General features: G+C 38.7%; 1 protein-coding gene across 5 annotated transcripts in view; it reads left to right on the top strand.

The window, feature by feature from the left end:
- Positions 1-12,724, top strand: part of NRF1 (nuclear respiratory factor 1) — a 115,320-nt gene that overhangs the window by 59,424 nt on the left and 43,172 nt on the right. The gene's annotated exons all lie outside the window — the stretch shown is intronic.

Genomic DNA, 12,724 nt, shown 5'->3' with positions numbered 1-12,724 from the left:
AGTTTATTCGCTTGTGACCTTTGACAAGTGATTGCCTCACTTTCTCCTGCCTAAAACACACAGCTGTCCTCTGACAGATTTAAGGTTCTGAAAATATTTGTACATCAGACACAGACTTCTTTATTTATCCCTTATTTCCTCCACTGTCTACCATGTTCATGGGAGTAGTTACTGAAATCTCTTCATGGAACTATGCAGTAAATGCCTTTTTTAATAACATATTCTCCCACCTTATTTCTTTATTAATGTCCTTTATCTGGCACTATCCAGTTGTGAGTTTTCTTTCCTTATCCTGTCTTCCAGCAGCATTTAACACAATTGATTACTTCTTCCTTCTCAAAACACTTCCTGCTCTCCGTTTCTGTGACCCACACTCTATTGAATATCCTCCTACTTCCCTGGATCCTCCCTTTCAGCTCTTCTGCTCGCTCCTCTTCCTCTTCTGACCCGATCAATACTAGCGTGTCTCCAGGCTCTATCTTTAGTTTCTCCCCAGGTGATCTCATCCTGTCCTGTGGGCTGTATGTCCCATCTCGATGCTGTTTACATCCCAGCTTGTACATCAGGTCTTCATTACTTCCATGCCCCATGCAGAGCCTGTGATTGCCCCCACGCTCCACTCCAAATCTGGTCCTTCCCTCCTATTCCCCATGTCAGTCAGTGGCACCCCCGTCCGTCTTGTTGCTCAACTCCCAGCCTAGGAATAATCCTTGATTTCTCTGTTTTGCCCTCACTCCCCCACCAACCACATCTAATTCATTAGCAAGAATGTCAGTTCACCTCTGAAATGTACCCTGAATCTGACCGTGCTTCTCAGTTCCCATCACCACCCCAGCCCAAGCCTTTAGCATCTTCTCACGGACCATGTCAATTGATCGATTCTATTGATCTCCTTGCTGCCACTCTTGTTCGTCTACAGTCCATGGTCCACAGAGCCACCAGAGACTTTGGAAAACTTAAATCAGGTCATGTCACTTTCTTGTTTAAGCCCTTTAATGGCTTTCACTATTCCTGGAATCCAATTCAGACTCCGCCACATCCTGAGGCCCTATATAACCCGGCCTTTCCCAACCTCATTTCTCCTTCTCCCCCTCAGTCTCTGTGCTCTGGCCAAACTGGCTCTCTTTCTTCTTGTGAAACACCCCAAGCTCATTCTTTCACTTGCGCTCTTCTCTCTGCCTGAAACATTTTTCTCCCAGATCATTGCATGATTAACCTTACCTTATTCAAAGTCTAGCTCAGCTATCACTTCCAGAGATAAGCCTTTCTTGATTGTCTCATCTAATGAAGGTTGCTCCTCCCATCAAGTCACTACCAAATGCATCCCCTATTTTATTGTCTTTGTAACACTTGTCAATACCAGAAATTATCCTATTTATTAACATTTATACAGTAAATTCTCACTCAACGTCGTGGATGGGTTCTGCAACTTGAAGCGAAACCAGTTTTACCACAGGCTAATAGATATAAACAAGAATTAAGTTCCTAAGGCATCTCATCAACGTTATAACAAATCATGTTATTCGAGGACCTGCTGTACTCATCTGGGTCTGTCTCTCCAGCTAGAATTTGAAATCAGGGACTTAATTTCCGTTCTTTGCTGCTGTCCAGTACAGCTGTCCAGCACGTAAATAACCTCTGTGTTCTAAATAATAATAATCAGTATCTGTTCAGAGAAACATGAATCCAGTGTAGTGGGTAACTGGACTGTGAGTCTGCTGGGTGGGTGTTCACTCCGCGCAGACATTGGTGCTACTCCTCGGGAGATGGCACTTCCTCCAAAGTCTGACTCAGCAACTCGGTCTGAAGTAACATTTTATAAACAGAAAGCTAAATTGTGATCTACTGATTGTTGGATTCATGGATCTTTCTGTGAACACCTGAAGGATCTCTAAATAATGGTTCAAAAAAGGAAGGCATTATCTAAACTTTTCCTGTCATTTCCTACCTGCTATTATTCTGTCCCTAGGGCCATTCTGTCTGGTTAAGGAAAATACCGATATAAGGTGAATTTTTTTACCCTTAAAAAAGGGTATCTCAGATATAAAGAACACCTAAAGCTGACAAAACTTCTGATTAAGAACACTATGTTAGGTAAATTCCTCTCCTGTGATGGGCCTTTTGCCCCCCTCTTTGTCACACTTGGTGTGCTAGGTTGAAATAATCTGAGGTTTTGATTATATTAAATCATCTTGTGGATACTGAGAATTATGAAAATTGGCTGATGGCCACAGAACTTAGAGCAAACAGTTTAAGTATCATGTTGGAGGTAAAACGTTTGAAACTGTTTTCCGTTTCGTGAACTTTGCACTGAGTAGAGCTTGGTGCCGTATTAGATCCACGGGAAGCTGGTACTCAGGTCGTGGATCAGGCTCAGGGACACTTTTTTGGAGGTGTGCACTTTCTTTATTGCTGTACATTCTCTCCTTTCCCTCTCACCACACGATGACTAAAAAAATAATCCATAACAAATAAAACAAAAACAAACAGATGGTGAGGAGTGAGTAGGATGATGAAAAACCCAGCTCCCACCTGAGTGGGAATTTCTGAGTATTATTGAGATCCTGGTTTTTCCCCCAATCTTTTTTTTTTAATTGTGTTTTATTTTGTTTTCTTTGGATACTTTCTTCTTAATGTGAGCCAAATACCTTTTTTCCCCCTAATTGATCCTACAGCTTTTCACTATTAATAGTAGTAAAAGCAGGGTTTTATTTCACACCAAACCTAGATAGGCAAGAGTATGGGAATATAAACACTTTAATACACTGTCAATAGGAGTATGTACATTGGTACGATTTATCCAGAGGGCAGGTTGGCAGTGAGTATCAGAATTTAAAATGTGCATGTCATGCTCTCCAAGTAAACAAAGACATGCTCATGGCATTGTTTACAATAGGAAAACCTGCAAACAATGAGATTGAATACATTACAGTAGCAGTCCTTAGAATTTACATGGAAAGAAGAGCAGCTTAGCTCAAAAGAGACTAGAAGTTTAGTATTCAGTGAAATATTAGACACTAAAAATTATTTGCTCTCTGTTGCAGTGTACTTACACTTGTGGTATATTAAGTTAAAACAGGTTGTAAGATAGCATTTCTTTTGTACTCTAATTTGAGGAGTTTAGGGCTTTATTTTTTTGTTTCTTTTGGAGGGGGCTAGATTTTTTTTTAGGGAATACAGAATTGAGTTAATCGATCTCATTTGTTTAAAACATGCATACAAAACTTGCCTGTGTGTGTGTGTGTGTCTGTGTGTGTGCATATGTAAACTTTAGAGGGGTGTACACCAAAATAGTAACAGTGATTATCATTGTGTGGTGGCATTTTGGGTGATTTTCATTTAATTTTGGTCTAATAAGCCTGAATTACTTTTATAACCACAGAAACACAAAAAGTATTTTCATATTTTATATTAAACTTAACTTTTTAAAGTGCAAGTTTGATGATGTTTCTGTTTTGTTTTATCCAAAGATTACTTATTTTTACGATTGGGTAAAGATGTCAGCAATTCTTTTTTTTTCCTTCTTATTTTTCTCTCCTATAGCTACTGTGTGTTGGAAGGCACACTGCTAAGTTCTTTACGGGGGTATCTCATTTAATCCTTGCCCTCCAGAGTATACATACAATTCCTATTTTTATAGTCAAGGAAGCAGAGCTAGATATGGTCTCTAGCCACTAATAACAAAGTAAGTTTAATTGGACAGCAATTCTAGAGTTCAGACCATATGGGTAAATCGTGACTTCTTTGAAGTGATGAAGTTCCAGAATTGTAAAAGTACACTGTACTAGAGATGGACTTTGGTTAACCAGACGGTTCTGTTAATCATCTTGTCTGCACTGAATGCTGTGGAGGTGACTGATGTTTAGATTGATGTCCCTAATTTACAAATATAATACTATATACAGTTCTAAGATGAGTTCTGAATCAATTGAAGAAAGTAAATTATATTCAATGTTGTGCTAATGTTATGTGTTCTATTATTTGAATTCTTTACAAATTAGAAAGTTAGCGTGGTTTATTAGAGTCGGAAGATCTAGTCTCCAGTCTCAGTTCTACTTATTAGCCCTGGTTCTTAGTTTCATCTTCTGAAAGTGAGAATAATACATGCCCTCTTACCTTATGGAGTCAGAGGAAGAAAAAAATGAGGCGTTATATGCGAAAGTACTTTGAAAACTAAGGCATCACACAAAGGTATTATTACTAATTATTAACATTAATTATATATGTCACCTGTATTAACTTTTGAATAACCTGAACATGCCATTTCTCACCCATTCTTCACTTAGAGGAAGTTAATGAACTTAGAATTTTTATTTTGCTCAGCAATGAAATGGCACAATACAGGTGACAATATATTGAAAAACTGAGGTATAAAGAGAGGAAGCAATTTATGAAGCAAGCTAGTGACAAATAGAATTTAGGGTTGAGTCTATATTACCAGTGCTTTGTGTTCTCTCTCTCTCTCTCTCTGTCTCTCTCTCTCTCTCTCTCACACACACACACACACACATACACAAACTATATTGTGATCATCACTCGGGTTGAGTATTTCAGCTAATCTACACTAAATGTTTACTGTTTTAAAAGAATTTCTTGACTTGCTCTAACAACTATCAAAATTGTCTCCTACACAGATTGAAACTACATGTAACAGAGCATCTTAAGTTAAGTGTGAACTCAATGCCCTGATTCTTGTAGGAAGCAGCTCTGTAGTTTTGGTTTTTGTTTCTTTGTTTTTGTTACAAGTATAATTCTACATTAGTAAATAGAATGTTTACCTGAAAAGCTTCTGTTTTTCTTTCTATAAACATATCTTGATCCTGATAAAGTCCTTTTTCTTTACATGTGGTAAAAACTACATAGCTTTGTATTATTTTTAGTGATACAATAAAATCTTGAATTTCTAGGCAACTTGAAAAATAGTGGCTAGAACTCCCACATCTGTCTGCCTCCTTGTGTAAGAATTGAAAGAGATTGCGATAGTCTTAGCAGAAGAAATCTTAATTTGGTGTGGATTCTGCAACCCCAGAGTTCATTTACAGTGCAATAATGCTGTCCCTTTTTTCAGAGATTTTGGAAGCCAGGTTAGCTTTCTAGGACTTTCCAGGCTACTTAGACCAGAGACCAGAGGATGGGCGTCATGTTCCTCAGACTCTGTGCGTGGGCATCACCTTAAGGCCTTGTTTGTTTAAATGCAGACGGAGTCAGTAGGTCTGGAGTGAGACCTGCGCTTCTGCCTTCGAGCAAGTTTCCAGGTCTTGCCAAAGCTGCTGAGTCCCAGACTACACTTTGAGTTTAAGGAATTACATCGTTTCCTAAAGAGTCTTGACGCAATTATTATGATTTTACCAGTGAAAATCAATACTGCTCTTTACTGCACTTGACTCCTCTAGTATTCTCTTGTTCTTGGGAGGTTGTAAATCTTTCTGGAATTTGTGTTAGAAGAGATCCAGGCAAAGGTTATAATTAGAGAAGAAACAGCTCTGGAAAGACCAGTCCAATATTATTGATTAAAATCCACTGTTTTTTCCCTCTTCCTTTCCTTCTCGCCTCTTGAACTTAATGTCTTCTTACTCTCACTGGGGCCATCTTTGTTGCATTAATATTCCCTTGGATTGATGATGTAACAGGATGGGAATTCTGCACCAGTTTTCAGGGAAACTTCCAGAATCGCTTCATTAGAAACTAGAAGTCATTCACAGGGCTTCCTGGGTTTTACTTAGAAAACATCAGTTATCAGTTTAGGTTTTTTTGAGTGTTTTTTGTTTTGTTTTGAAAAAGCATGGGTCTGGTCTTTTCTGCTCTAAGAATAGAAACATGCTAAGTGAAACCAAAACAAAGGACAAATAGGGTGTGATTTCACTTATATAAAGTACCTGGAATGGACAAATTAATAGAGACAGAAAGTAGAATAGAAGTTACCAGGGGCTGGGGAAGTAGAAATGGGGAGTTACTGTTCAGTGGGTAGTTTCTGTTTGGGATGATGATGAATAAGTTCTGGAAATGGATAGTCGTGGTGGTTGTACAACATTGTGAATGTGCTTAATGCCACTGAATTGTTCATGTTAAAATGGTACAGTTTCTGTTATGTATATTTTACCCCAATTAAAACAATTTTTTTAAAGAAGGGCTTTTTAAAAAGTATTTTAGTTCAGTGGTCCTCAAATGTGGTGGCACAATTGAACCAAGTGCGGAACTTAAAATCCTAGTACCTGGGCTACACTCCAGACCAGTTAAATTTGAATCTTTGGAGATGGGATCCAGGCATCTGAGTGTTTAATCTCCCCAAGTGATCTCGGTGTGCAGCCAACTTTGAGAAACACTGTTGTAGATAACTGTTACAAACTGTAGTGTCAGAATCTATGTGCAAAGCAGGCTTTTCTTACTATCTAAAATTATTAAAAGGTGTTTATGTATGTGATGCCATCCACATTTTGTAAATATTAGGTAGGCAGGATGAGATTAAGTGAATATAAAGGTAACAAAACATTGGATGTGTTCTTAAATAGAACACAGCTTATTTTGAGTAGAGTAAAAGAATAAGGGTATATTCGGGAATACTAAAGGAAGAGAATAAATTCCATATTCAGATATGACTAGACTAGGGAAAAATACCTGCAAATGATATGACAAAGAATTAATATCCAGACAGATTAATATTTCCTTCAAATTGATAAGAAAAAGATAATTAGAAAAATAAGCAATGTCTCTGAACAGTTCACAAAAAAAGAACAAATAATAACCATATAAAAAATAAGAAAGCTTGGTAATAAAAAAATGTGAGGGAGAGTGTGAAAAAATATGTGTGGTGGGAGTGGGGTTGGCCAAATCTTTTGGAGGACAATTCGGCAGTATCTATTAAAATGTTAAATGCATATACTCTTGTGAACCAGCAATTCCACTTTTCTGCTAGAGAAATCCTCACACGTGTGCACAAAGAAGCATGTAGAAGACTAGAAACAACCTAAATGTTTTTCAATAGCAGGATAGTTAAATAAAATGGGAAAATCTATACCATGGTACTAGGGAACTACTTTTCTAATGAGATTATTCTAGTTGTACTGCCATGAGAAGATCTCTACGGCAAAATGTTGAGTGGGAAAAGTGAGTTGTAGTAAAATGTGTGCAATATAGTACATTTGTGTTTTCTTTCATCACATAAATCTGTCTTTCTAGCATGTAGTTATGTGAATGTGCTTAATGCCACTGAATGCATAGAATTTGGTGTTCATCAAAAGAAGGGTGTTCGTCAAACTAATGCCTCCGGACAGGTGACTAGATTGGGGGAGGGTGGGTCGGAAAGAGGACTTGACTTTATCTTACTTAAATTTTTGTACTAGAGTACTTCTGGGATAAGCTAGCAGAAACTGACCAATCTGAAACCCTTCAAAGAGAAGGTAGAATTTTAAGAGCATTTTGATTAGTGAGAGGAAGATAGTTTGATAGGTTGATGGGGATGGAGGTAGAGAAGCAGAAGGGTTGGCTTGAAAGAGGAGTCTCTAAATGAGTATCTTCATTGGCTGTCCCTCAAGTTCTCCAAACTTATCTTTCCTTCCAAATTTGTTTTTCCCATGTTGTTATGGGAATGCGTTTTATGGGAAAATGAGATTGAGAAGCCAGTGTTTTTGATACCGTGTTTCCCCAAAAATAAGACCTAGGGATAATCAGGTCTAATGTGTCTTTTGGAGCAAAAATTAATATAATAAGACCAGTTATAATATAATATAATATAATATAATATAATATAATGTACCAGGTTTAATATAATATAATACAATACCTGCTCTTATTTTGCTATAAGACCGGGTCTTATATAATATAAGACTGGGTTAATATAATATAACATAATACCAAGTCTTATATTAATTTTTGCTCCAAAAGACGCATTAGGGACGATTGTCCAGCTCGGTCTTGTTTTCGGGGAAACAGGAAGCACTCCTACAGAAGGGGGATGTAGGACTGGTATTTCTAATAAGGAAAGCCACTTTCATTACCTCTATGAACGGAGGTCCGTGGTACAGGTAATTCAAAATAGTGAGCAAAAAATCATTATGCTTTTGTTTCCTAATGCCCTTTAAATATTTATTTGAATATAATTGGGTCTGTCAATCTGGGAGTTCATAGTTTTAAATTAAAATAATGAAGCCACAGTCTGAAAATTCTCCAGTTTTCTTTCCCTGGCACATTCCTGTTTTCCTGTAGGCTAAAGAAAACACCATCTTTCAACATGGTTTGATTTCATCTGCCTTCTCTTTAAATTTATTATATATTCTTTGATCTCTTCAGTAGAAGTGGAGTTGGCAATGTTTTGGTTTGAAAGGCCTTTTCTTGGTAACTGAACCGAAATGGACGCCAGAAGCCTTAAAATCCCTAGACTTGGTACATGTAGAGATAGAGGGAATGAAAGGAGAGGGGCATTTGGGAATGTATAAGGATAATGCATTGTTAGACAGCAAAAAATTAACAAATGGAAAATTTCTTGGAGCCTAAGAATTACTTTTTCATTTTGGCCAGATTAAACTTTTTAGAATTTTAAAATTTTTTTCTTTTAAAACCCTCTGTGGTTTCCACATAATCTTTCCCTTTGGCTGCCCTGGTGTGAATATGATCTTTTCTTTTTGCTGAATGTGCCCTGAACAGAGTGGTGCTTTCTACTCTTTGCTGTTTTGGGATGGGTCTGCTGACCAGGCTGTGCACTTTAAGCCCATCTAATAGCCCTAACTCAGAACTGAGTGAGAGGCCGGGAGAGCTGGTTGCGGCCCAATTAGAGGACAGCCTGAGAGGGTAGGTTTTACCTTTGCTGATCCTGTTGATTGTCTCCCCTGCGGATTAAAGACAAACCTTCCTTAACAAGCACATTGAGTAGCTTATGTTTCCAAAACTCTCCAGGACCAGTAATTAATCCAATGTAATGAGAGTACAGTCCTGAATTCTGGAAAGGAGTCGCTTAACTCTTGCTCTACTGGACAACTCATTTTCCTTCTTAACCGTCCCTTCAGCCTTAGCACTGTTTACTTGGGCAGTGTAAAGATGGTCTGATGGAAAATTGCCTTTTTTCAGTGAAGTCAGATTATCTCTATGCACTTAAATGTCCCTCATCCCCAAGTGTACAGACTTGAAAAGTGAACTTTTACAGTAGAAGGTACTTTTTATTACCTCTTGTTTCGATAAAGGGAGTAAATTTGGTACAGTTGATAATTAATACTTTAAAAAGCTAACATCTGCCTCTGAATTGGAACTTATACTTCAGCACCTAATTTTATTCTGGTTCCATTTTTTAACTTAATGGGGTTTTTGCCTGTGGAAGTAACTTTCCCTTTGTGTTACTTCTATTTCTCCTGCCTCTTATATTAGTCTCTATCTTCTTCCAAGGAATTTGAAATATTTCCCATCCAGAGATTTGTACCACATAAAACATGTTTGAGAGGTTTCCTAGTTCTCCCTTTCCTCTAATTATGGTTACACTTGAGTCCCATTTTCTGATGAGTTCCATTAGTAATCTGCTTATACACTTTTTTTTAATGCTCAAAGATCCAGCAGAAGAAATCACCTCAACTACCTATGATGCATGGAGGTGCATTGGTAATAGCTTGCTTCCTCAAGGCAAGGAATTGGCCGAGATGGTCATTTTGTTCCTTCTTGATTCTAGCATTCTTTCTCATGTGTATGTACACAGATACATATGAACTTATTCTTTTGCATCCTTCCACCTTTTCCCACTATATCCATCTTTAAAAACTAGGGATAAATGTATTTGTGTATATCACCATGTGTTTAATATTAGAAAACCATTTTCAGAAAGTTGGCTATTTCTTTGAATTTGAAAAGGTGGCTGATGACCAAAGTAATAGTAAAAGTGCTATTAATTCAGTGCCATTGAATTACCGGCAATCTCTGATCTTCTCAGCTGACCCTGCGTATTTGCCATTATCATTACTATTTTTACATGGAGAAAATTACGATTCAGAGAGAGCTGAGGTTCAGAGCCAACCCTTTGAGTCTAGAGCTCGTGTTCTTAGTGACGTATCCAGAAAGCTGACTCAAAACATAGTCCAGATGTATTTCACGAAGTATGTAGGACTTGCTGGGCATTAAGGACTGAGCAGTGTTGCTGGAATAGTAGCATGAGGAAGTTCTCCAGTAAAGGGAGCAAATCAAAAGGCGTAGAAGCAGTAATGAGCTCAGCAGTCCGTAAGACAGTGTAGTGAGGACCAGGGCTGCCTGGTGGAAATTAGTGGGAACTGAAGGAAGTGGGAGGTCAAATTGGGGTGGGCCACAAAAGCTGGACAGAGGAATCTAGTTTAGTTGTTACTAGGGAAAGGCTGCTGGAAGGGTTTTGAGCCTTGGAGCAATGTAACAGTTAGGGACCCATCTGTCAAGGACGTGTGGGACAAGGAAGAGACATGAGATCTTGAAGTTCTACAAGAAAGCCGAATAGAAGGAGACACTAGCCTTGGGCTAGGAAGGGATGAAGGTGGGATGCAGAAGAAGGGATGGATGTCATGGACATTTCAAAGAAGAAAGAATTGAGCTTGCAGTGAGTGGCTCGATGGGTGTTGAAAGAAAGAGGTAAAGCTGAGGTTTTCAGCTTGGGCGTCTGGGGAAAGGAGGTGGGGTTCTATTGGCAAAGACAGAGATGTTGAAAAAACAACTTTTCAAGAAAGGGGAGTGGAAAGTTTTAAGTGAGTAGGCTGGTGCTGTGCCCACACATCAGTAACCAACAAGTTCTTGAAACCCAGTGGAGATCCTGGCGTGAGAAGGCCAAAGCAAGACTGAGGAAGAAAGGTGACAGCCAAGTGCCAGCCAGTGTCAGCCAGGTGCCAGGGGGACCCATACTGAGGAGCATGGGGAACTGCTGGTGCAAATGGGTGGGGAGTCAGAAGCTGAAAAAATCATGAGAATGAGAGAATAGATGGGACTCCAAAAAAGATTTGAGCAGACTCTGTCAGCCAAGTGTTTGCAGTAGAGAGTTCTTTCTGGACACTTAGTCTTCTGTTAATTTAGAGATATTTAGCCTTCTTGTTTTATTATCTCCAGGCTCTACTAGGTATGGATATAAAGAACTCTCCTTTTGGAGACTGTTAATGGTAACTAATAGAAAGGGGAGACTTCTGAAAGTCTGTGGTATCAGTTTATTTTGCTTATGCATCTGAGAAAGCCATGTTTTTTTATGTGAAGAAATGTAAATATTGTGTGTAAGGATTAAAGCCTTTTCCGTCTCTGTGTATCTGAGGCTAGAAAAAGGCACATTCCCAGGAAGCCAGGATAAAGGGAAAAATGACTTTGAGATGCACTTTCTTAAAATAACTGAAGGAGTGACCTCATGAGCGAGCTGATAGCTTGGGTTTGCAAATGGATACATTTCTATTAGCCTGCTGCTTGATGCTGCAGAGCCAAATATATACGGAGTGTATTATATCATATCCTGTAGGCAGGAGACTGTCTAGGAGCGGGAGTACTTAGATGAAAATGGCAGGCTCGGCACAAGAATTAACAATGTAAATACTGTCAACTACAGCTTTCTTTATTAGGTAAACATTACTGATTTGGGTGCATGATTCCCTGTTATATAATAATTTGTATTATCTTCTGATAAAATAATATTTAAATAAGAACACCTGATATTTAAATGGGCTCTTCGATACAAACGTGTTGCTGCACTCATCTCTCATTAATACTTTAGTATTCCCATTTTTGCTTTTTTCCTTTTCTGTGTCACAGCTACCGCCCATGCCCTTGGGTCTGACTCTTTGCTGAAATTGTTCTCCCCTTTTGGTCGTAAGCCACAGAGACAGTATTGATGTGTCCTTAGTTGGAGGATACGGCTTGTCTCTGGAGTGTTGCAGACCAGGTTCTAAGGAAAGCAGTAGGTCTGGGGACGAATATTATAACTTGATAAACTGTTCCTCTTGCCAAAAGTCATTGTCAGCCATTAAGAATATTCACAAAGTGGGTCCCGCTTTCCCCCAGCATATACCGCAGTGTAGTTACTGTGCCCAGAGATGAAGAATGTAGTTGTCTCTGTGGTTCAGCACCTGTTTGGTCTGGGTTCTACTTGTAAAATGAACCTGAATGAAATCTATAATGTGTTTAAGTCCTTAAACACGTGCTTTACTATATCTGTGTGTCAGGCTCATAAACATTGGCTTAGCTTACTCGAAACTTTCTAGAAGAGTTTTAGGGTTCTTTTCCCTTTTAGTAAGTAAAGCCTGGTAATTTTCAGCTATTTTGTGACCAACCACCTTACTGAATTCTCTTATTTTTGTAGTCGTTTTTCACTTGATTCCCTCGGGTTTTCCAGGTACAGGGTCATGTCATCTACAGATTCTGATGATTTACCCGCTCCTCACCTCTTACCCAATTGCCCCAGTTACTACCTCCAGAGTAATGTTGAAAACATGATGACTTTGTTTGATACCTTAAGTGCATGGAAGCTGTAGAAGGGGCATAAGCTGTAGCACCAGTAGTATCTTAGGCAGAAATCAAACCTGGGGATAGGTATGCTTGATCTTAGAAGAACAAGTCTATGAAATAAAGCTTAAGGTTTACTTTACGAACATATGTGTAATTCTCGGTCACCCATGGAACTCTAGTAACATACGGAAAACAGTGGGTTCTCTTGAGTCACAATTTGGAGCTCTCTGGGGCCCTCCAGGAAGGCTGTCTGTGTGATAACCTTAGAATTTGGTGGGAGATGCAAACACATCCCAGGTGTCTGTCATGG

Source organism: Rhinolophus ferrumequinum, chromosome 26, assembly GCF_004115265.2.
Source record: "Rhinolophus ferrumequinum isolate MPI-CBG mRhiFer1 chromosome 26, mRhiFer1_v1.p, whole genome shotgun sequence".
Taxonomy (NCBI): domain Eukaryota; kingdom Metazoa; phylum Chordata; class Mammalia; order Chiroptera; family Rhinolophidae; genus Rhinolophus; species Rhinolophus ferrumequinum.
This window is presented reverse-complemented; position numbering and strand designations above follow the sequence as displayed.